The 20600-nt window shown below is 36.5% G+C and overlaps 1 protein-coding gene and 6 non-coding genes across 7 annotated transcripts in view; all 7 read right to left on the reverse strand.

Annotated features, from left to right (window-relative positions):
* The window catches only part of spel1 (DNA mismatch repair protein spel1), a 275109-nt gene that overhangs the window by 113469 nt on the left and 141040 nt on the right, over positions 1 to 20600 (reverse strand). The window lies entirely within an intron of this gene.
* LOC145668821 (U4 spliceosomal RNA) lies at positions 74 to 215 on the reverse strand. The gene has a single exon (XR_014128103.1). It is a non-coding gene; the product is annotated as a U4 spliceosomal RNA (small nuclear RNA).
* Positions 2607 to 2748, reverse strand: LOC145668826 (U4 spliceosomal RNA). Its single transcript, XR_014128104.1, has one exon. It is a non-coding gene; the product is annotated as a U4 spliceosomal RNA (small nuclear RNA).
* On the reverse strand, positions 5157 to 5298 carry LOC145668745 (U4 spliceosomal RNA). The gene has a single exon (XR_014128087.1). It is a non-coding gene; the product is annotated as a U4 spliceosomal RNA (small nuclear RNA).
* Positions 11072 to 11213, reverse strand: LOC145668729 (U4 spliceosomal RNA). Its single transcript, XR_014128084.1, has one exon. It is a non-coding gene; the product is annotated as a U4 spliceosomal RNA (small nuclear RNA).
* Positions 13611 to 13752, reverse strand: LOC145668749 (U4 spliceosomal RNA). Its single transcript, XR_014128088.1, has one exon. It is a non-coding gene; the product is annotated as a U4 spliceosomal RNA (small nuclear RNA).
* LOC145668735 (U4 spliceosomal RNA) lies at positions 19527 to 19668 on the reverse strand. Its single transcript, XR_014128085.1, has one exon. It is a non-coding gene; the product is annotated as a U4 spliceosomal RNA (small nuclear RNA).

Here is a 20600-nt window from a genome sequence, read left to right on the forward strand (position 1 = left end):
GAAATGATACTCTTCTCATGGAGTGCAAGAAGCACACTTTCAAACATATGCTGCTATTTCATTGTAGTCACTACTTTCGTAGAAGTTATCAAAGATTGCCTTGGCCGACGGTTTAACACGTCGTCTAGGCGGGGTATTGGTATAAAGTTTTCAAATAGCAATAATCGCACCTCGGTTACACCTCATTGGTTACGATATCGCCACTGCGCAAAGATACTCTCACTCACGTTGATAACACTCCAATTTCAGATCACTCACTCACTACCTTGGAGTATCCCAACATTTCAACTAGTCCTACATAGGTGGAAGTATTATGTTCTAGAGAATGTAAATCGTATGTTAGAAGTTTGTATGCAAAAATGTATAAAAGAAAAGAACAACTACACTCAATTTTTTCTCACGAGAGTGATCCAATCGACGGCAAAGTATTAACTGCTGCCATCTAGCGTCTCATTATGAGTAACAAATACTTCATTTCATTGTGTCGTGACCTTGGAAGTTTTTTTTTTTTAGTTAACGTGAAATGTTTTCTTTACACCTAACAGGAAATTTTAAAAAAAATCTTCGCAAATTGATGTTGAAATTTTTATTATTACAGGGAATCACCAAAAATGTATTTCATGTAACAACATTACGTACGATAATTATTCAATATAAAACTTAGGAAACAGAACTACACTAGTGCTTATTATTTAATTCAGATATCAAATGTAATCTGATGAAATAGTACTAGAGAAACTCTATCTACTAAGCGGTCTTTTTTCTTCTCTCTGGAGCCAGATACAAACGACGGATTATCTTTCCGTATTGTGCAGAGTTTATAATAATAAAAGAGCAAGTTACTGAATTTTTTTCAAAATTCCTTCCGATTACAGACCATTTTCCTTTTGTACTTGAAAGTTTACGTAAGTCCACAATAATTGTTATGTATCTATGCTTGCTGCAGCTAACTTCGGATGTATTCGAAATGAATAACGGATATCATCGAATGTCAACTTCCCGAGTTGCAACGGAAATTCAGTTGTTTTAAACAGTAAACAATAAAAGTTAAACGGATAAATTTTGAAGGCGTACAGTAATCAAAATTATTGCGCGCTGATCTCATATGACTATGCACATCCCTTCGATTTAAGTTTCGGTGTCGTTAGAACCAATTATAAAAACATTTGTTCCTCCGGAATTTCGGTTGGATTAAAATACTAAAACCGAAACCAATGAAAATTAAAACATACGTCAATCCTTTCAACATTTTCCAATATTTCTCTATATTGTGAAACACTATAACTTACAAGGTAATTTATTTGCCGACAATCGTTAACTATATTTAATAACCTCTATTTTACATTTCACAGGCATATCTTGAAGGAGTCGTTTCTTCAGACTTTCCTTTCCTTCATCCGTGCAACACTTACTCTACGATATCAACATTATATACTTTACTGAAAAATTTACACGAACAGAAGAACCCGAATAACAACTTGTTTCTTTAACCAGTCTATGACATTAACACAACAGAGAATATGCCTAATGTTGTAATTCTAATCCTAATTTCAAAACAATTTTTCAGACGCACAGCCAACATTCGCGTATGTTCTAATCTTTCAGTTTCAATCTTTCAAAAAAGGGAAACTGTTCAATATCCTGATTCACTGCACTAAAAAATAAATCAATCTAAAATTCTGATTACTTCGCCTCCTTACTTTGCGAGTTTGCCTTCTGCATTTCTTTATCTTTTGTTTAATGCTATCACTAAAGAAATTGTTGTTCTTTTAGCAGTGTAACACTATCCCTAATGATCAGTATCTAGTACGAAACAGATCAACAAAACACACTGAATATGTCGTAACAACCTTAGACATAATTGACTACTACATGTATTATTCCATTTAATTATATATATGCAGAAATTTCTTTCATCTCCTGTTTTCTTTATGGAAAGTCGAAGGAAAAGATGTTCCCATGGAACAAATTGCTATAGTTCGTTAATAATCATCACTCAGATAGTGATCCCTATCTATCAACGAACTCAAGAAAATGGAAACGAACATAGAGGTAGTTCGTCACAACTACGGACGAATTTCAACATAATAAGCAATTCTTTATTTAATAGTGTGTCTACTAAATTTCCAAAATCAAATTTCCTGACCTTTTCTTTCCCAAACAATAAAATTTAGTAACATTCTCAAGAGCGAATTTAGCCGAATTTTCATTCATGCGATACAAGCGTGCTTTCCTTGCAATTTGGTAGCGTCTAAAGCCGATCAAAGGCATTTTTGGTACTGAATTTTGACGTTTTATAGAACGAAAGTTTCCAGTCTATACTTATATTTCTACAAATAACAAAAATCGTGACCCAAAAGATAAATTTCTTGACTTTCATGACCGTTTTCTGAATTCGTGAAAGGTAGACAGCCTGTTTAATTTAAATTGTAATTAACTAAGTCTACGGCATTCGAAAAGGCAACGATTGAGGAAAGAAACTGACAAATCTTTTCTATTAGGATAATTAGAATTCCTTCCAAAAGGGATTTACGAAATGATACTCTTCTCATGGAGTGCAAGAAGCACACTTTCAAACATATGCTGCTATTTCATTGTAGTCACTACTTTCGTAGAAGTTATCAAAGATTGCCTTGGCCGACGGTTTAACACGTCGTCTAGGCGGGGTATTGGTATAAAGTTTTCAAATAGCAATAATCGCACCTCGGTTACACCTCATTGGTTACGATATCGCCACTGCGCAAAGATACTCTCACTCACGTTGATAACACTCCAATTTCAGATCACTCACTCACTACCTTGGAGTATCCCAACATTTCAACTAGTCCTACATAGGTGGAAGTATTATGTTCTAGAGAATGTAAATCGTATGTTAGAAGTTTGTATGCAAAAATGTATAAAAGAAAAGAACAACTACACTCAATTTTTTCTCACGAGAGTGATCCAATCGACGGCAAAGTATTAACTGCTGCCATCTAGCGTCTCATTATGAGTAACAAATACTTCATTTCGAGACAACGAAAGATCGTGCCGTGACCTTGGAAGTTTTTTTTTTTTTTTTTTAGTTAACGTGAAATGCTTTCTTTTCACCTAACGGAAAATTTTAAAACAATCTTCGCAATTTGATGGTGATATTTTTATTATTACAGGGAATCACCAAAAATGTATTTCATGTAACAACATTAAGTACGATAATTATTCCATATAAAACTAAGGAAACAGAACTACACTAGTGCTTATTATTTAATTCAGATATCAAATGTAATCTGATGAAATAGTACTAGAGAAACTCTATCTACTACGCGGTCATTTTTCTTCTCTCTGGAGCCAGATACAAACGACAGGTAATCTTACCGTATTCTGCAGACTTTATAATAATAAAAGAGCAAGTTCCTGAATTTTTTTCAAAATTCCTTCCGATTACAGACCATTTTCTTTTGTACTTGAAAGTTTACGTAAGTCCACAATAATTGTTATGTATCTGTGCTTGCTGCAGCTAACTTCGGATGTACTCGAAATGAATAACGGATATCATCGAATGTCAACTTCCCGAGTTGCAACGGAAATTCAGTTGTTTTAAACAGTAAACATAAAAAGTTAAACGGATAAATTTTGAAGTCGTACAGTAATCAAAATTATTGCGCGCTGATCTCATATGACTATGCACATCCCTTCGATTTGAGTTTCGGTGTCGCTAGAACCAATTATAAAAACATTTGTTCCTCCGGAATTTCGGTTGGATTAAAATACTAAAACCGAAACCAATGAAAATTAAAACATACGTCAATCCTTTCAACATTTTCCAATATTTCTCTATATTGTGAAACACTATAACTTACAAGGTAATTTATTTGCCGACAATCGTTAACTATATTTAATAACCTCTATTTTACATTTCACAGGCATATCTTGAAGGAGTCGTTTCTTCAGACTTTCCTTTCCTTCATCCGTGCAACACTTACTCTACGATATGAACATTATGTACTTTACTGAAAAATTTACACGAACAGAAGAACCCGATTAACAACTTGTTTCTTTAACCAGTCTATGACATTAGCACAACAGAGAATATGCCTAATGTTGTAATTCTAATCCTAACTTCAAAACAATTTTTCAGATGCACAGCCAACATTCGCGTATGTTCTAATCTTTCAGTTTCAATCTTTCAAAAATGGGAAACTGTTCAATATCCTGATTCACTGCACTAAAAAATAAATCAATCTAAAATTCTGATTATTTCGCCTCCTTACTTTGCGAGTTTGCCTTCTGCATTTCTTTATCTTTTGTTTAATGCTATCACTAAAGAAATTGTTGTTCTTTTAGCAGTGTAACACTATCCCTAATGATCAGTATCTAGTACGAAACAGATCAACAAAACACACTGAATATGTCGTAACAACCTTAGACATAATTGACTACTACATGTATTATTCCATTTAATTATATATATGCAGAAATCCCTTTCTTCTCCTGTTTTCTTTATGGAAAGTCGAAGGAAAAGATGTTCACATGGAACAAATTGCTATAGTTCGTTAATAATCATCACTCAGATAGTGATCCCTATCTATCAACGAACTCAAGAAAATGGAAACGAACATAGAGGTAGTTCGTCACAACTACGGACGAATTTCAACATAATAAGCAATTCTTTATTTAATAGTGTGTCTACCAAATTTCCAAAATCAAATTTCGTGACCTTTTCTTTCCCAAACAATAAACTTTAGTAACATTCTCAAGAGCGAATTTAGCCGGATTTTCATTCATGCGATACAAGCGTGCTTTCCTTGCAATTTGGTAGTGTCTAAAGCCGATCAAAGGCATTTTTGGTACTGAATTCTGACGTTTTATAGAACGAAAGTTTCCAGTCTATACTTATATTTGTACAAATAACAAAAATCGTGACCCAAAAGATAAATTTCTTGACTTTCATGACCGTTTTCTGAATTCGTGACCGATAGACAGCCTGTTTAATTTAAATTGTAATTAACTAAGTCTACGGCATTAGAAAAGGCAACGACTGAGGAAAGAAACTGACAAATCTTTTCTATTAGGATAATTAGAATTCCTTCCAAAAGAGATTTACGAAATGATACTCTTCTCATGGAGTGCAAGAAGCACACTTTCAAACATATGCTGCTATTTCATTGTAGTCACTACTTCCGTAGAAGTTATCAAAAATTGCCTTAGCCGACGGTTTAACACGTCGTTTAGGCGGGCTATTGGTATAAAGTTTTCAAATAGCAATAATCGCACCTCGGTTACACCTCATTGGTTACGATATCGCCACTGCGCAAAGATACTCTCACTTTTTTTTTTTTTTTTTTTTTTTGTCCGTCGTGCCGCTTAAGGGTTTTGCCCTTTCTTCGGATAAGTGCTTTATATAAAATGTAGTTTGCAATTTAATGTGGTCGGTCTAAGAGGTGCACAAGTATATAATATTTATTTATTTAGTAAATACATATAAACAGAGAGGAGATGGAAGGGTGACAATAACATCTAATGAAGTACAAGCAAACTATAAGCATGAGACAGCAATATTGTAGAAAATAAGTTTATTACCATGTAGTGCGGAGTTAAGACGAGTGCAAAACTGGAATGAATATGGTACAGGAGGCAATATGGAGAGAAGTAGATGAAGATGAAATGAAGTGCTCTGAACGCCACATCACAAGGTATTTGTTAGTACAGACGAATGCGAGTTATGTTCTGTTCCTGGGGCGATTCAGGAACTGATGGAGACAGAGGAAGCCCACGTTAATAGGTGGTTATGGTGCGTGTGATGGATATATGAATGATGAAAGCTCACGTGGTTCGTAGATGTGAAAGATTTCGGGATCCACTACACCATCATCGAGTTGCAAATGATAAAGAGTCATGAAGTGCTGTAGGGGAGTATCAACGTAAGCTGAGGGTGCGTCGTGATCCCGATCGTACCGTAGGATATCAAGTAACATGGGATGCTGCTGGTCAATTCGCTTGCAAACGTACCGTGTACGAAGCTGTTCGAGATGGTGCAGTAAAGGTGGAAAGTCAATCAGCTCGTAAAGTAACCGTGTCGGATGCGGTAAGCGGATGCGATGTGCTAGGCGTAGAGCATGGCGCTCTAGGATAGCCAACTTCTGATAGAATTTGGGCGGTGCAGATGTCCAGGCAGTGTGACCGTATGTTAATGTACTGCGCATAAATGCTTTATATGTATGAAGTACTGTTAACGGTTTTAAACCCCAGGTTGTACCAACTAGGCGCTTGAGGAGGTTGAGCCGATTTTGCGCTTGGCGTATGATCTTGGTGAGGTGTGGGGTCCAAGTAAGTTTGGAGTCAAATATGACACCAAGATAAGTAAGAGTATTTGACGGCACGACAGGTGTATGGTCTACTTGGAGGTTTAATCGACTTGGATTCCTGTAGATACGTGAACGGCGTCTACGTGGCAGGAAAACAATAGCCTGAGTTTTGGTAGAATTAATACTTAATCGCCATACATTACACCAGTCAACGAATGCATCAATTGCCGTTTGCATAGTTTTACTAATGGATTGTACTGTGCGGGCTGTCGTAAAAAAGGCGGTGTCGTCAGCAAACTGAAATATGTTGATGTTGTTTGGAACCACAAGGTCGGCAACATACAGTAGGTATAATAAAGGAGACAGTGACGAGCCTTGAGGAACGCCAGATTGGATGAAGATCGGATGAGAAAGTGTTCCGTTAATAGAGATATATGCTAGTCGCCCTAGTAAGAAAGAATGGATGAATCTGATATAAGAGGATGGTAGAAAATAGTTATGGAGTTTGTATAGTAAACCAGGGTGCCAAACTTTGTCGAAAGCTTTTTCTAGATCAAAGGCTACCAGACAAGAAGGAAAACCTGTGTTGTATTGATCATAAATAGCCGTAGATAGTCGTAATAACTGATCCATTGTACTAAAATGGGGTCGAAAACCGGCTTGATGAATAGGAAGTAGATTATGAGTTGCAAGATGAGCGTGCAAGCGGCGGACTAGAATGCGTTCTAATATTTTGCAAAGGCAACTGGTGAGATGGATAGGGCGATAGGACTGTACGTCAGTTGAAGGTTTGTTAGGTTTGGGAAATAGAAGAACTTTCGAGTATTTCCAGTCGATTGGAAAAAATCCAGTTCGCAGGATGAAAGTATATATGGCGCTGAGAAAAATTAGAAAAGCAGGTGATGCTTGCCTGACGAGAACATAGGTAACAGAATCAAAGCCTGGTGCAGTGTTTCGTTTACGGAGCAATGTTTGGCGAATATCATCTGGTTGGATCGGAGTGGTAAGTTGATTATTGGGCTCTAAAGAGTGGCTGATAGATGGGCGCAGAGAAGCAGATGTTGGATCTGTACGTCTGTTTATTGAATTTTGTAGGCGCTGCGGTGTATGCCAACCAGGAAGAGGTGTAAAAATATCTTGAAAAAATGATGCAAACGTATTCGCTTTATCCATATCAGTGATCACTGCCTGATTATTGTGAACAATGGGGTATGGTGTGCGGGATACTGTACCGGTGAGTTGATGGAATTTGCGCCAATATTTACTGGGGTGTGATTCATTTGCAAGTGTGTTGCAAGTTTGAATCCAATGGCGTTTCTTATAGGCAACAATATACTTGTGCGTAATTCTAAGGTATTGGCGATGAAGTCTAAGCGCTTTAAGATTACCCGTAGCGAGGTACTCACGATGTGCTCGACGAGAAGCGGATATGAAAGGTAAATAGTGCGGAGGCAATTTTGGTTTATGTAATTGTACTTCTGCTGTTGGAATGGAACGGTGTGCTGCTTCTTGAATAGATTCAGTAAGATTAGCAATTGTGTGATCAAGATCGTATTGTGTAGTAGGTATGAGCAAGTTATTAACAGCAGTGTCCAGATCGGAGCGATATTGTTCCCAATTGGCTCGTTTGTAGCAGAATACTTTCTGAGGAGGTATGTTAGAGTGAGAGCGAGGAGAACAGTGAAGTGTAAGTTTGATAGGCACATGATCTCTACCAATTGAATCACGCACATCGATATGAATACTCTGCGAAAGAGATGTTGATGTGATGACAACATCAGGAGTAGTATTGCTGACGGGGCGTGTAGGTTTCGGTAGAACATGGAACTCAGCAACTGTTTCAGTGTGAAGAAAGTCTAAAAAGTTAGTTTTGTCCCTCTGTGACCGACTATGAATGTTTAGATCCGCCATGATAATGTAGTGCCGAAAGGTAGAAACGATGTATCGAAAAAAGTCGTAGTTGATTGGTTTGCCTGGTCGAAAATATATGGTAGCGAAGGTAACAGTGCGGCCTTGAAAATAAATAGTCGTGACATTATGCTCAGGAAGGTGGAGTGTGAGCGGAAGTGGAACCGTGACTGCTCTATAAGGAAGGCGTTGGCTAACACCTATAGCTGCACCTCCGTAGACTCTAGGACCAGATGGAGCATCATGTCGGAGCAAGTGATATTTCGGAAAGTAACAGTTCAAATGTGGTGCGAGGTACGTTTCGTTAAGTGCAAAGGCTGCAATTTGTTCTTCTTGAAGAAGTTGTGTAAAGAGCACATGGTGTGTTAAGACTGATCGAATGTTAAGAAAAAGTAAGTTATAAGCCATAATGATACGTATTATTCTAGCGTATGCAGAAGTACCCATATTAAACGTAGACTTCGAGTGGTTGAATTTTACTCTCACTCACGTTGATAACACTCCAATTTCAGATCACTCACTCACTACCTTGGAGTATCCCAACATTTCAACTAGTCCTACATAGGTGGAAGTATTATGTTCTAGAGAATGTAAATCGAATGTTAGAAGTTTGTATGCAAAAATGTAGAAAAGAAAAGAACAACTACACTCAATTTTTTCTCACGAGAGTGATCCAATCGACGGCAAAGTATTAACTGCTGCCATCTAGCGTTTCATTATGAGTAACAAATACTTCATTTCGAGACAACGAAAGATGGTGCCGTAACCTTGGAAGTTGTTTTTTTAGTTAACGTGAAATGTTTTCTTTTCACCTAACGGAAAATTTTAAAACAATCTTCGCAATTTGATGGTGATATTTTTATTATTACAGGGAATCACCAAAAATGTATTTCATGTAACAACATTAAGTAGGATAATTATTCAATATAAAACTAAGGAAACAGAACTACACTAGTGCTTATTATTTAATTCAGATATCAAATGTAATCTGATGAAATAGTACTAGAGAAACTCTATCTACTAAGCGGCCTTTTTTCTTCTCTCTGGAGCCAGATACAAACGATGGATTATCTTTCCGTATTCTGCAGAGTTTATAATAATAAAAGAGCAAGTTACTGAATTTTTTTCAAAATTCCTTCCGATTACAGACCATTTTCCTTTGGTACTTGAAAGTTTACGTAGGTCCACAATAATTGTTATGTATCTGTGCTTGCTGCAGCTAACTTCGGATGTACTCGCAATGAATAACGGATATCATCGAATGTCAACTTCCCGAGTTGCAACGGAAATTCAGTTGTTTTAAACAGTAAACATTAAAAGTTAAACGGATAAATTTTGAAGGCGTACAGTAATCAAAATTATTGCGCGCTGATCTCATATGACTATGCACATCCCTTCGATTTAAGTTTCGGTGTCGTTAGAACCAATTATAAAAACATTTGTTCCTCCGGAATTTCGGTTGGATTAAAATACTAAAACCGAAACCAATGGAAATTAAAACATACGTCAATCCTTTCAACATTTTCCAATATTTCTCTATATTGTGAAACACTATAACTTACAAGGTAATTTATTTGCCGACAATCGTTAACTATATTTAATAACCTCTATTTTACATTTCACAGGCATATCTTGAAGGAGTCGTTTCTTCAGACTTTCCTTTCCTTCATCCGTGCAACACTTACTCTACGATATCAACATTATATACTTTACTGAAAAATTTACACGAACAGAAGAACCCGAATAACAACTTGTTTCTTTAACCAGTCTATGACATTAGCACAACAGAGAATATGCCTAATGTTGTAATTCTAATCCTAACTTCAAAACAATTTTTCAGATGCACAGCCAACATTCGCGTATGTTCTAATCTTTCACTTTCAATCTTTCAAAAATGGGAAACTGTTCAATATCCTGATTCACTGCACTAAAAAATAAATCAATCTAAAATTCTGATTACTTCGCCTCCTTACTTTGTGAGTTTGCCTTCTGCATTTCTTTATCTTTTGTTTAATGCTATCACTAAAGAAATTGTTGTTCTTTTAGCAGTGTAACACTATCCCTAATGATCAGTATCTAGTACGAAACAGATCAACAAAACACACTGAATATGTCGTAACAACCTTAGACATAATTGATTACTACATGTATTATTCCATTTAATTATATATATGCAGAAATCCCTTTCATCTCCTGTTTTCTTTATGGAAAGTCGAAGGAAAAGATGTTCCCATGGAACAAATTGCTATAGTTCGTTAATAATCATCACTCAGATAGTGATCCCTATCTATCAACGAACTCAAGAAAATGGAAACGAACATAGAGGTAGTTCGTCACAACTACGGACGAATTTCAACATAATAAGCAATTCTTTATTTAATAGTGTGTCTACTAAATTTCCAAAATCAAATTTCCTGACCTTTTCTTTCCCAAACAATAAAATTTAGTAACATTCTCAAGAGCGAATTTAGCCGAATTTTCATTCATGCGATACAAGCGTGCTTTCCTTGCAATTTGGTAGCGTCTAAAGCCGATCAAAGGCATTTTTGGTACTGAATTTTGACGTTTTATAGAACGAAAGTTTCCAGTCTATACTTATATTTGTACAAATAACAAAAATCGTGACCCAAAAGATAAATTCCTTGACTTTCATGACCGTTTTCTGAATTCGTGAAAGGTAGACAGCCTGTTTAATTTAAATTGTAATTAACTAAGTCTACGGCATTAGAAAAGGCAACGACTGAAGAAAGAAACTGACAAATCTTTCCTATTAGGATAATTAGAATTCCGTCCAAAAGGGATTTACGAAATGATACTCTTCTCATGGAGTGCAAGAAGCACACTTTCAAACATATGCTGCTATTTCATTGTAGTCACTACTTCCGTAGAAGTTATCAAAAATTGCCTTAGCCGACGGTTTAACACGTCGTCTAGGCGGGGTATTGGTATAAAGTTTTCAAATAGCAATAATCGCACCTCGGTTACACCTCATTGGTTACGATATCGCCACTGCGCAAAGATACTCTCACTCACGTTGATAACACTCCAATTTCAGATCACTCACTCACTACCTTGGAGTATCCCAACATTTCAACTAGTCCTACATAGGTGGAAGTATTATGTTCTAGAGAATGTAAATCGTATGTTAGAAGTTTGTATGCAAAAATGTAGAAAAGAAAAGAACAACTACACTCAATTTTTTCTCACGAGAGTGATCCAATCGACGGCAAAGTATTAACTGCTGCCATCTAGCGTCTCATTATGAGTAACAAATACTTCATTTCATTGTGTCGTGACCTTGAAAGTTTTTTTTTTTTTTTTTTAGTTAGTTAACGTGAAATGTTTTCTTTTCACCTAACAGGAAATTTTAAAAAAATCTTCGCAAATTGATGTTGAAATTTTTATTATTACAGGGAATCACCAAAAATGTATTTCATGTAACAACATTACGTACGATAATTATTCAATATAAAACTTAGGAAACAGAACTACACTAGTGTTTATTATTTAATTCAGATATCAAATGTAATCTGATGAAATAGTACTAGAGAAACTCTATCTACTAAGCGGCCTTTTTTCTTCTCTCTGGAGCCAGATACAAACGATGGATTATCTTTCCGTATTCTGCAGAGTTTATAATAATAAAAGAGCAAGTTCCTGAATTTTTTTCAAAATTCCTTCCGATTACAGACCATTTTCCTTTTGTACTTGAAAGTTTACGTAGGTCCACAATAATTGTTATGTATCTGTGCTTGCTGCAGCTAACTTCGGATGTACTCGCAATGAATAACGGATATCATCGAATGTCAACTTCCCGAGTTGCAACGGAAATTCAGTTGTTTTAAACAGTAAACATTAAAAGTTAAACGGATAAATTTTGAAGGCGTACAGTAATCAAAATTATTGCGCGCTGATCTCATATGACTATGCACATCCCTTCGATTTAAGTTTCGGTGTCGTTAGAACCAATTATAAAAACATTTGTTCCTCCGGAATTTCGGTTGGATTAAAATACTAAAACCGAAACCAATGGAAATTAAAACATACGTCAATCCTTTCAACATTTTCCAATATTTCTCTATATTGTGAAACACTATAACTTACAAGGTAATTTATTTGCCGACAATCGTTAACTATATTTAATAACCTCTATTTTACATTTCACAGGCATATCTTGAAGGAGTCGTTTCTTCAGACTTTCCTTTCCTTCATCCGTGCAACACTTACTCTACGATATCAACATTATATACTTTACTGAAAAATTTACACGAACAGAAGAACCCGAATAACAACTTGTTTCTTTAACCAGTCTATGACATTAGCACAACAGAGAATATGCCTAATGTTGTAATTCTAATCCTAACTTCAAAACAATTTTTCAGATGCACAGCCAACATTCGCGTATGTTCTAATCTTTCACTTTCAATCTTTCAAAAATGGGAAACTGTTCAATATCCTGATTCACTGCACTAAAAAATAAATCAATCTAAAATTCTGATTACTTCGCCTCCTTACTTTGTGAGTTTGCCTTCTGCATTTCTTTATCTTTTGTTTAATGCTATCACTAAAGAAATTGTTGTTCTTTTAGCAGTGTAACACTATCCCTAATGATCAGTATCTAGTACGAAACAGATCAACAAAACACACTGAATATGTCGTAACAACCTTAGACATAATTGATTACTACATGTATTATTCCATTTAATTATATATATGCAGAAATCCCTTTCATCTCCTGTTTTCTTTATGGAAAGTCGAAGGAAAAGATGTTCCCATGGAACAAATTGCTATAGTTCGTTAATCATCACTCAGATAGTGATCCCTATCTATCAACGAACTCAAGAAAATGGAAACGAACATAGAGGTAGTTCGTCACAACTACGGACGAATTTCAACATAATAAGCAATTCTTTATTTAATAGTGTGTCTACCAAATTTCCAAAATCAAATTTCGTGACCTTTTCTTTCCCAAACAATAAACTTTAGTAACATTCTCAAGAGCGAATTTAGCCGGATTTTCATTCATGCGATACAAGCGTGCTTTCCTTGCAATTTGGTAGTGTCTAAAGCCGATCAAAGGCATTTTTGGTACTGAATTTTGACGTTTTATAGAACGAAAGTTTCCAGTCTATACTTATATTTGTACAAATAACAAAAATCGTGACCCAAAAGATAAATTTCTTGACTTTCATGACCGTTTTCTGAATTCGTGACCGATAGACAGCCTGTTTAATTTAAATTGTAATTAACTAAGTCTACGGCATTAGAAAAGGCAACGACTGAGGAAAGAAACTGACAAATCTTTTCTATTAGGATAATTAGAATTCCTTCCAAAAGAGATTTACGAAATGATACTCTTCTCATGGAGTGCAAGAAGCACACTTTCAAACATATGCTGCTATTTCATTGTAGTCACTACTTCCGTAGAAGTTATCAAAAATTGCCTTAGCCGACGGTTTAACACGTCGTTTAGGCGGGCTATTGGTATAAAGTTTTCAAATAGCAATAATCGCACCTCGGTTACACCTCATTGGTTACGATATCGCCACTGCGCAAAGATACTCTCACTTTTTTTTTTTTTTTTTTTTTTTTGTCCGTCGTGCCGCTTAAGGGTTTTGCCCTTTCTTCGGATAAGTGCTTTATATAAAATGTAGTTTGCAATTTAATGTGGTCGGTCTAAGAGGTGCACAAGTATATAATATTTATTTATTTAGTAAATACATATAAACAGAGAGGAGATGGAAGGGTGACAATAACATCTAATGAAGTACAAGCAAACTATAAGCATGAGACAGCAATATTGTAGAAAATAAGTTTATTACCATGTAGTGCGGAGTTAAGACGAGTGCAAAACTGGAATGAATATGGTACAGGAGGCAATATGGAGAGAAGTAGATGAAGATGAAATGAAGTGCTCTGAACGCCACATCACAAGGTATTTGTTAGTACAGACGAATGCGAGTTATGTTCTGTTCCTGGGGCGATTCAGGAACTGATGGAGACAGAGGAAGCCCACGTTAATAGGTGGTTATGGTGCGTGTGATGGATATATGAATGATGAAAGCTCACGTGGTTCGTAGATGTGAAAGATTTCGGGATCCACTACACCATCATCGAGTTGCAAATGATAAAGAGTCATGAAGTGCTGTAGGGGAGTATCAACGTAAGCTGAGGGTGCGTCGTGATCCCGATCGTACCGTAGGATATCAAGTAACATGGGATGCTGCTGGTCAATTCGCTTGCAAACGTACCGTGTACGAAGCTGTTCGAGATGGTGCAGTAAAGGTGGAAAGTCAATCAGCTCGTAAAGTAACCGTGTCGGATGCGGTAAGCGGATGCGATGTGCTAGGCGTAGAGCATGGCGCTCTAGGATAGCCAACTTCTGATAGAATTTGGGCGGTGCAGATGTCCAGGCAGTGTGACCGTATGTTAATGTACTGCGCATAAATGCTTTATATGTATGAAGTACTGTTAACGGTTTTAAACCCCAGGTTGTACCAACTAGGCGCTTGAGGAGGTTGAGCCGATTTTGCGCTTGGCGTATGATCTTGGTGAGGTGTGGGGTCCAAGTAAGTTTGGAGTCAAATATGACACCAAGATAAGTAAGAGTATTTGACGGCACGACAGGTGTATGGTCTACTTGGAGGTTTAATCGACTTGGATTCCTGTAGATACGTGAACGGCGTCTACGTGGCAGGAAAACAATAGCCTGAGTTTTGGTAGAATTAATACTTAATCGCCATACATTACACCAGTCAACGAATGCATCAATTGCCGTTTGCATAGTTTTACTAATGGATTGTACTGTGCGGGCTGTCGTAAAAAAGGCGGTGTCGTCAGCAAACTGAAATATGTTGATGTTGTTTGGAACCACAAGGTCGGCAACATACAGTAGGTATAATAAAGGAGACAGTGACGAGCCTTGAGGAACGCCAGATTGGATGAAGATCGGATGAGAAAGTGTTCCGTTAATAGAGATATATGCTAGTCGCCCTAGTAAGAAAGAATGGATGAATCTGATATAAGAGGATGGTAGAAAATAGTTATGGAGTTTGTATAGTAAACCAGGGTGCCAAACTTTGTCGAAAGCTTTTTCTAGATCAAAGGCTACCAGACAAGAAGGAAAACCTGTGTTGTATTGATCATAAATAGCCGTAGATAGTCGTAATAACTGATCCATTGTACTAAAATGGGGTCGAAAACCGGCTTGATGAATAGGAAGTAGATTATGAGTTGCAAGATGAGCGTGCAAGCGGCGGACTAGAATGCGTTCTAATATTTTGCAAAGGCAACTGGTGAGATGGATAGGGCGATAGGACTGTACGTCAGTTGAAGGTTTGTTAGGTTTGGGAAATAGAAGAACTTTCGAGTATTTCCAGTCGATTGGAAAAAATCCAGTTCGCAGGATGAAAGTATATATGGCGCTGAGAAAAATTAGAAAAGCAGGTGATGCTTGCCTGACGAGAACATAGGTAACAGAATCAAAGCCTGGTGCAGTGTTTCGTTTACGGAGCAATGTTTGGCGAATATCATCTGGTTGGATCGGAGTGGTAAGTTGATTATTGGGCTCTAAAGAGTGGCTGATAGATGGGCGCAGAGAAGCAGATGTTGGATCTGTACGTCTGTTTATTGAATTTTGTAGGCGCTGCGGTGTATGCCAACCAGGAAGAGGTGTAAAAATATCTTGAAAAAATGATGCAAACGTATTCGCTTTATCCATATCAGTGATCACTGCCTGATTATTGTGAACAATGGGGTATGGTGTGCGGGATACTGTACCGGTGAGTTGATGGAATTTGCGCCAATATTTACTGGGGTGTGATTCATTTGCAAGTGTGTTGCAAGTTTGAATCCAATGGCGTTTCTTATAGGCAACAATATACTTGTGCGTAATTCTAAGGTATTGGCGATGAAGTCTAAGCGCTTTAAGATTACCCGTAGCGAGGTACTCACGATGTGCTCGACGAGAAGCGGATATGAAAGGTAAATAGTGCGGAGGCAATTTTGGTTTATGTAATTGTACTTCTGCTGTTGGAATGGAACGGTGTGCTGCTTCTTGAATAGATTCAGTAAGATTAGCAATTGTGTGATCAAGATCGTATTGTGTAGTAGGTATGAGCAAGTTATTAACAGCAGTGTCCAGATCGGAGCGATATTGTTCCCAATTGGCTCGTTTGTAGCAGAATACTTTCTGAGGAGGTATGTTAGAGTGAGAGCGAGGAGAACAGTGAAGTGTAAGTTTGATAGGCACATGATCTCTACCAATTGAATCACGCACATCGATATGAATACTCTGCGAAAGAGATGTTGATGTGATGACAACATCAGGAGTAGTATTGCTGACGGGGCGTGTAGGTTTCGGTAGAACATGGAACTCAGCAACTGTTTCAGTGTGAAGAAAGTCTAAAAAGTTAGTTTTGTCCCTCTGTGACCGACTATGAATGTTTAGATCCGCCATGATAATGTAGTGCCGAAAGGTAGAAACGATGTATCGAAAAAAGTCGTAGTTGATTGGTTTGCCTGGTCGAAAATATATGGTAGCGAAGGTAACAGTGCGGCCTTGAAAATAAATAGTCGTGACATTATGCTCAGGAAGGTGGAGTGTGAGCGGAAGTGGAACCGTGACTGCTCTATAAGGAAGGCGTTGGCTAACACCTATAGCTGCACCTCCGTAGACTCTAGGACCAGATGGAGCATCATGTCGGAGCAAGTGATATTTCGGAAAGTAACAGTTCAAATGTGGTGCGAGGTACGTTTCGTTAAGTGCAAAGGCTGCAATTTGTTCTTCTTGAAGAAGTTGTGTAAAGAGCACATGGTGTGTTAAGACTGATCGAATGTTAAGAAAAAGTAAGTTATAAGCCATAATGATACGTATTATTCTAGCGTATGCAGAAGTACCCATATTAAACGTAGACTTCGAGTGGTTGAATTTTACTCTCACTCACGTTGATAACACTCCAATTTCAGATCACTCACTCACTACCTTGGAGTATCCCAACATTTCAACTAGTCCTACATAGGTGGAAGTATTATGTTCTAGAGAATGTAAATCGAATGTTAGAAGTTTGTATGCAAAAATGTAGAAAAGAAAAGAACAACTACACTCAATTTTTTCTCACGAGAGTGATCCAATCGACGGCAAAGTATTAACTGCTGCCATCTAGCGTTTCATTATGAGTAACAAATACTTCATTTCGAGACAACGAAAGATGGTGCCGTAACCTTGGAAGTTGTTTTTTTAGTTAACGTGAAATGTTTTCTTTTCACCTAACGGAAAATTTTAAAACAATCTTCGCAATTTGATGGTGATATTTTTATTATTACAGGGAATCACCAAAAATGTATTTCATGTAACAACATTAAGTAGGATAATTATTCAATATAAAACTAAGGAAACAGAACTACACTAGTGCTTATTATTTAATTCAGATATCAAATGTAATCTGATGAAATAGTACTAGAGAAACTCTATCTACTAAGCGGCCTTTTTTCTTCTCTCTGGAGCCAGATACAAACGATGGATTATCTTTCCGTATTCTGCAGAGTTTATAATAATAAAAGAGCAAGTTACTGAATTTTTTTCAAAATTCCTTCCGATTACAGACCATTTTCCTTTGGTACTTGAAAGTTTACGTAGGTCCACAATAATTGTTATGTATCTGTGCTTGCTGCAGCTAACTTCGGATGTACTCGCAATGAATAACGGATATCATCGAATGTCAACTTCCCGAGTTGCAACGGAAATTCAGTTGTTTTAAACAGTAAACATTAAAAGTTAAACGGATAAATTTTGAAGGCGTACAGTAATCAAAATTATTGCGCGCTGATCTCATATGACTATGCACATCCCTTCGATTTAAGTTTCGGTGTCGTTAGAACCAATTATAAAAACATTTGTTCCTCCGGAATTTCGGTTGGATTAAAATACTAAAACCGAAACCAATGGAAATTAAAACATACGTCAATCCTTTCAACATTTTCCAATATTTCTCTATATTGTGAAACACTATAACTTACAAGGTAATTTATTTGCCGACAATCGTTAACTATATTTAATAACCTCTATTTTACATTTCACAGGCATATCTTGAAGGAGTCGTTTCTTCAGACTTTCCTTTCCTTCATCCGTGCAACACTTACTCTACGATATCAACATTATATACTTTACTGAAAAATTTACACGAACAGAAGAACCCGAATAACAACTTGTTTCTTTAACCAGTCTATGACATTAGCACAACAGAGAATATGCCTAATGTTGTAATTCTAATCCTAACTTCAAAACAATTTTTCAGATGCACAGCCAACATTCGCGTATGTTCTAATCTTTCACTTTCAATCTTTCAAAAATGGGAAACTGTTCAATATCCTGATTCACTGCACTAAAAAATAAATCAATCTAAAATTCTGATTACTTCGCCTCCTTACTTTGTGAGTTTGCCTTCTGCATTTCTTTATCTTTTGTTTAATGCTATCACTAAAGAAATTGTTGTTCTTTTAGCAGTGTAACACTATCCCTAATGATCAGTATCTAGTACGAAACAGATCAACAAAACACACTGAATATGTCGTAACAACCTTAGACATAATTGATTACTACATGTATTATTCCATTTAATTATATATATGCAGAAATCCCTTTCATCTCCTGTTTTCTTTATGGAAAGTCGAAGGAAAAGATGTTCCCATGGAACAAATTGCTATAGTTCGTTAATAATCATCACTCAGATAGTGATCCCTATCTATCAACGAACTCAAGAAAATGGAAACGAACATAGAGGTAGTTCGTCACAACTACGGACGAATTTCAACATAATAAGCAATTCTTTATTTAATAGTGTGTCTACTAAATTTCCAAAATCAAATTTCCTGACCTTTTCTTTCCCAAACAATAAAATTTAGTAACATTCTCAAGAGCGAATTTAGCCGAATTTTCATTCATGCGATACAAGCGTGCTTTCCTTGCAATTTGGTAGCGTCTAAAGCCGATCAAAGGCATTTTTGGTACTGAATTTTGACGTTTTATAGAACGAAAGTTTCCAGTCTATACTTATATTTGTACAAATAACAAAAATCGTGACCCAAAAGATAAATTCCTTGACTTTCATGACCGTTTTCTGAATTCGTGAAAGGTAGACAGCCTGTTTAATTTAAATTGTAATTAACTAAGTCTACGGCATTAGAAAAGGCAACGACTGAAGAAAGAAACTGACAAATCTTTCCTATTAGGATAATTAGAATTCCGTCCAAAAGGGATTTACGAAATGATACTCTTCTCATGGAGTGCAAGAAGCACACTTTCAAACATATGCTGCTATTTCATTGTAGTCACTACTTCCGTAGAAGTTATCAAAAATTGCCTTAGCCGACGGTTTAACACGTCGTCTAGGCGGGGTATTGGTATAAAGTTTTCAAATAGCAATAATCGCACCTCGGTTACACCTCATTGGTTACGATATCGCCACTGCGCAAAGATACTCTCACTCACGTTGATAACACTCCAATTTCAGATCACTCACTCACTACCTTGGAGTATCCCAACATTTCAACTAGTCCTACATAGGTGGAAGTATTATGTTCTAGAGAATGTAAATCGTATGTTAGAAGTTTGTATGCAAAAATGTAGAAAAGAAAAGAACAACTACACTCAATTTTTTCTCACGAGAGTGATCCAATCGACGGCAAAGTATTAACTGCTGCCATCTAGCGTCTCATTATGAGTAACAAATACTTCATTTCATTGTGTCGTGACCTTGAAAGTTTTTTTTTTTTTTTTTAGTTAGTTAACGTGAAATGTTTTCTTTTCACCTAACAGGAAATTTTAAAAAAATCTTCGCAAATTGATGTTGAAATTTTTATTATTACAGGGAATCACCAAAAATGTATTTCATGTAACAACATTACGTACGATAATTATTCAATATAAAACTTAGGAAACAGAACTACACTAGTGTTTATTATTTAATTCAGATATCAAATGTAATCTGATGAAATAGTACTAGAGAAACTCTATCTACTAAGCGGCCTTTTTTCTTCTCTCTGGAGCCAGATACAAACGATGGATTATCTTTCCGTATTCTGCAGAGTTTATAATAATAAAAGAGCAAGTTCCTGAATTTTTTTCAAAATTCCTTCCGATTACAGACCATTTTCCTTTTGTACTTGAAAGTTTACGTAGGTCCACAATAATTGTTATGTATCTGTGCTTGCTGCAGCTAACTTCGGATGTACTCGCAATGAATAACGGATATCATCGAATGTCAACTTCCCGAGTTGCAACGGAAATTCAGTTGTTTTAAACAGTAAACATTAAAAGTTAAACGGATAAATTTTGAAGGCGTACAGTAATCAAAATTATTGCGCGCTGATCTCATATGACTATGCACATCCCTTCGATTTAAGTTTCGG

The sequence above is a fragment of the Thermobia domestica genome, chromosome 1 (genome assembly GCF_964235325.1).
Source record: "Thermobia domestica chromosome 1, izTheDome1.hap1.1, whole genome shotgun sequence".
Taxonomy (NCBI): domain Eukaryota; kingdom Metazoa; phylum Arthropoda; class Insecta; order Zygentoma; family Lepismatidae; genus Thermobia; species Thermobia domestica.